This window comes from Neomonachus schauinslandi, chromosome 3 (assembly GCF_002201575.2).
Source record: "Neomonachus schauinslandi chromosome 3, ASM220157v2, whole genome shotgun sequence".
NCBI lineage: Eukaryota > Metazoa > Chordata > Mammalia > Carnivora > Phocidae > Neomonachus > Neomonachus schauinslandi.
The window spans coordinates 165,681,846-165,686,991 of record NC_058405.1 but is presented as its reverse complement, the minus strand read 5'-3'; the positions used below and the strand labels follow the sequence as shown (position 1 = coordinate 165,686,991).

The 5,146-nt window shown below is 39.8% G+C and overlaps 1 pseudogene; it reads right to left on the bottom strand.

The window, feature by feature from the left end:
* Positions 1–4,633: 4,633 nt before the first annotated feature.
* On the bottom strand, positions 4,634–4,726 carry LOC123324511 (annotated as a pseudogene).
* Between the last annotated feature and the right edge of the window lie 420 nt (positions 4,727–5,146).

The following is a 5,146-nucleotide window of genomic DNA, read 5'->3' as shown; positions in this document are numbered from 1 at the left end:
GCTTATGTAGGTCAAATGGCCAGCTTGCTACAGGGCTGAGTTTGAACAAGTTCTATGGCTCCCAGCCCTGTACAGCTTCCACTTAAATGAGGTCAATTCCCTCATTTTCTGGTTTAATTCTTGTTGAACAAGGAATTAGCAATTATAGCAAATCAATTATCATTGTGAACATTATTTATTAATAACCTATGGGTAATGAACTTTGAATCCTGCCTGGTCACACTGTGGGCATCAATTTCATTATGTAAAGGAGGGTTGTAGTGAGGATTAATACACTGAAGCACTGAGCAGCTAGCACAAGGTAGTTTCTCAAGAAATGGTGTTATTTTTTGCTTATGAGAGAGTTATTGTATTCAAAGTATATATAGGATCCAATGATAATCATATAAACAGTGATGGAAAAGAAGGCAGTATTTTATGTCTCTGCAGCAACTCCTTGAAACCTTGAGCTTTTATGTCTAGCATAGAACTCTAAACCCAGTGAGAATCCAGTAATTAAAACAAGATGATAAAAATATTGTTTTTCGTAGACAAGCTATAGACAAGCTGTCTGATTTAGGGACTTTCTGCACTGGACAGTCATTGGTCATATCTCTTGTATTTAAATACATTTCATGTTTTGTTCCCCCATTCATGTTTAAGCCCTTATTTCCCATGAGATTTCATCATTTTCTTGAATGAAAGGACCTCATGAAAAGAAGTAAGTGACCAGTTCTCATTGTATTCTCATCATTCTGAAATGACTTAATTCCCCTCACTTTTATTCAAGGATAATGACTCCTGATTTTTATAGATTCTTAATATCACTGTGTGTGAATGTGCACAATTATTCAAGTATTCTGTTTTAATATCCTTTCTAAATTTTAACAGTATCTTTCAACAGGCCATTAATTTAGCATTATGTACATCATCTGATAAGGACACATCCTTTTCCAATATAGTGTCATTGCAACATGCTCCTTGTGCTTCAAATATTTAAATCTATCCAGAAATTTTAAAACTAATCAGAGTTACTGTGGAAATATTTTCAGTAAATGTGACAGCTTTTTAAAAATTCAAATGTATTTCTGTGTTAATTAAGCTTTCTTTGGTTTTTTAATTTGCAATTTTTTTAATTTTCAATTTTTAATAAAATCACTATATATTTACCATGTTTATCTAAATGACACTGCAGGAGTAGTGGGGGACCCTATGCTCACCTCATCCCTCCAACATAGCCAGATAAATATCAAATCATTCTGAACACCCAAGTAATTGATCTGAAGACTGAGAAAACAAATTGCACAATCAGAGGGAGAAAAACAGCCACATTATGGAAGGTAGGAGCTGCAGAGAGTTGATTTGGGGGAGAAAAGAACTGTACATGTTGTGGAGGGGAGAGAGCCCTGATCATGGAGAGAGGAACAAGAGACAAAGAGAGAGAGACAAAGAATAAAAGCAACATGCAGGGGATTACACAAGAAAAACACTTCCCCAAAACCATTGACTGGGAAAAGGAGAATGTCTGATCACCACAAGTTTTTATAAGTAGTGGAGCTCAAAGTCTGAAGTTTTAGAAGTCTGCACTATCACTGGAGTCATGCCTGGCAGCCTTAGTGGTGCTCCTATGGGGAAGGAGGGCAGAGACCTGGGAGAAGGTAGTGTGGTCTGAGGATCCCCTGGGTTGCATGGGGAGAAACAATTCTCCCTCTTGGAGTGCATTTGGGAGTGGTGGTATGACCTCTCCAGGGAGAAAAGACCTGGTGGGCACCAACATACTCATTAGCATAGGAACAGAGACACCTGCTGAGGGCAGCAAACCTTGGTGCCGGCTTTTTGCTGCACTTTACCATAAACTCCAAACTGCTGTGTGGTCATGGGACCGCTTTTCTGGGACAAACTGGCACCAGCCACAGTGCAGCAAGACCCTCTTCCAGAGGATAAGTACGTGTCCATGCTGTGCTGTGTCCCTAAAATTTGGAGTTTTGAAGCCCAGCTGTGAGCCGGAGATAAAACACAGGAGAACTGGACCACCTGGCAAGCAGACCGCTAGGGCACAGACAGGGTGAAGGCAGGTATGTGACAGAAGCTAGGGACACAAGAGAGGAAACTGTTCACTCTTCTGAGAGGGCTTCCTGAAGAGTGGCAGGCCCAAACTCCCCACTCCCAGAGGAGAGAGCAGAGCAAAGCCATTTTTCGCCAGCTCATTAGCAATGACCAACTTCGATGAGCAGCACAGCACCCCCCTAGTGGAGGCTGGAGCTGCTTACACCAAGCCCTGCCCCCCTGCACCCTGCAGGTACATCTTTACTATGGCAAGTCTGCCTGAGAACGAGCACAGCAGGCCCCTTCTCCAGAAGACCAGCACAAATCCCCACACACACACCAAGTCTACTGATCATAGAGTGCTGGAAAGCTTCAGTTCTAGGGGAAATAGGATCTAGCTTCTTTTAACAAGCAGACCAAAACACACCTAGTTAAAACTTGCCACACAGTGGATAAGGTCCAAACACTCCCCACTGCAGGCAAGAAGAAACTCTGCAGAGGACAGACCTGAGGGAAGGAGCAGCAAAAATACAACAGCAGAGTGCATACTCTGAAACACTTTCTGAAGCACCAGACCCAAGACAGTATAGGACCTCTTCTTAATATAGCCATTTTTCTCAGGATCAGGAATATAACAGGCTTTCCTAAAACACACACACACACACACACACACACAAACAATAGTGACCTAGACAAAATGACAAGATGGAGGAATTCACCCCAAAAGAAAGAAAAGTATTGGATCACAAATATAGACTTAGGGAACTCAGTAACTCTTTAAAGCATAATAACATTTGTATCAGGAGTCCCAGAAGAAGAGAGGGGAAAAGGGGCAGAAGGTTTATTTGAGCAAATGATACCTGAAAACTTCCCTAATCTGGGGAAGGAAACAGATATTGAAATCCAAGAAGCAAAAGAACTCCCATTAAGTTCAACAAAAGCCAGCCAACACCAAGACATATCATAGTCAAATTCACAAAATACACAAAGAAAGAATTCTGAAAGCAGCAAGGGAAAAAAGTCTTTACTACAAGGGAAGAAAAATCAGTTTTGCAGCAGATCCGTCCACAGAAACTTGGTAGGCCAGAAGAAAGTGGCATGATATATTCAATGTGCTGGGTATGGGAAAAATATGCAGTCCAGAACATTTTATCCAGAAAGGCTGTCATTCAGAATAGAAGGAGAGATAACTGGCTTCCCAGACAAACAAAAACTAAAGGAGTTTGTGACCACTAAACCAACGCTGCAAGATATTAAAGGGACTCTTTGAGTGGAAAGGAAAGATCAAAAATAACAAAGACTAGAAAGGAACAGAACATCACCAGAATCACCACCTTTACAGGTAACACAATAGCACTAAATTCATATCTATCAATAATCACTCTGAATGTAAATGGACTAAATGCTCCAATCAAAAGACATAGAGTATCAGAATGGATTAAAAAAACAAGACCCATCTATATGCTGCCTACAAGAGACTCATTTTAGACCCATAGACACCTCCAGATTGGAAGTGAGGGGATGGAGAAAACTCACTCATGCTAATGGACGTCAAAAGAAAGCCAAAGTAGCCAAACTTATATCAGACAAACTAGATTTTAAACCAAAGACTGTACCAAGAGATGAAGAAGAGCACATTATCATAACTAAGGGGTCTATCCATCCAGACGAACTAACAGTTGTAAATACTTATGCCCCCAACTTGGAAGCACCCAAATGTATACATCAGTTAATAACAAACATGAAGAAACTCATTGATTATGATATAATAACAGGAGGGGACTTTAACACCCCACTTACAGCAATGGACAGATTATCTAAGCAGAAAATCAACAAGGAAACAATGGCTTTGAATGACACCCTGGACCAGATGGACTTAACAGATATATTCAGAACATTTCATCCTAAAGAAGCAGAATCCACATTCTTTTTGAGTGCACTTGGAATATTCTCCAGAATAGATCACATACTGGGTCACAAATCAGCCCTCAGCTAGTACAAAAAGATTGGGATCATTCCATGCATATTTTCAGACCACAACACTATGAAACTTGAAGTCAACCACAAGGAAAAACTTGGAAAGACCACAAATACATGGAGGTTAAAGAAAGAATGAATGGGACAACCAGGAAATTAAAGAAAAAATACATGGAAAGAAATGAAAACGAAAACACAATGGCCTAAAACCTTTGGGATGCAGCAAAGGTGGTCCTAAGAGGGAAATATATTGCAATACAAGTCCACCTCAAGAAGCAAGAAAAGTCTTGAATACACAACCAAAACTTACACCTAAAAGAGCTAGAAAAGGAACAGCAAATAAAGCCTAACACCAGCAGAAGAAGGGAAACAATAATGATTAGAGTGGAAATAAATGATATAGAAACAAACAAACAAACAAATCTGGTTTTGTTCAACAAAAACTAAGAGCTGGTTCTTTGAAAGAATTAATAAAATTGATAAATCCCCAGCCAGACTTTTCAAAAAGAAAAGAGAAAGGACCCAAATAAACAAAATCACAAATGAAAGAGGAGAGAACACATCCAACACCACAGAAATACAAATAATTATAAGAGAATATTATGACAAATTATATGCTAACAAACTAGGCAATCTGGAAGAAAGGGATAAATTCCGAGAGGGAGGCACATGTCACACAACGGCGTGAACACCCAATCATCACACTTATGAACTACAAAAGAATCTGGATAAATTCCAAGAAACATACAAACTACCAAAACTGAAACAGGAAGAAATAGAAAATTTGAACAGACCCATAACAGCAAATTAAATCAGTAATCAAAAATCTCCCCAAAAAACAAAAGTCCATGGCCAGATGGCTTCCCAGGCAAATTCTACCAAATATTTAAAGAGGAATAAATACCTATTCTTAAGTTGTGTGGAAAGCCTTCAGGGAACAAAAGCCACAGAGAGCAACCAGAGCATATTACTCAGTCTGCCCCTGGCAAGGGCTGTGTAATTCTGCCCGGGGCAAAGACACTTGAGAATCAAAGCAACAGGCCCCTCCACCAAAAGATCAGAAAGAACATCCAGCCAAGACCAAGTTTACCACTCAATGAGAACTGCAAAACTCTAGCCCTAGGAGATTACAACACATAGAATT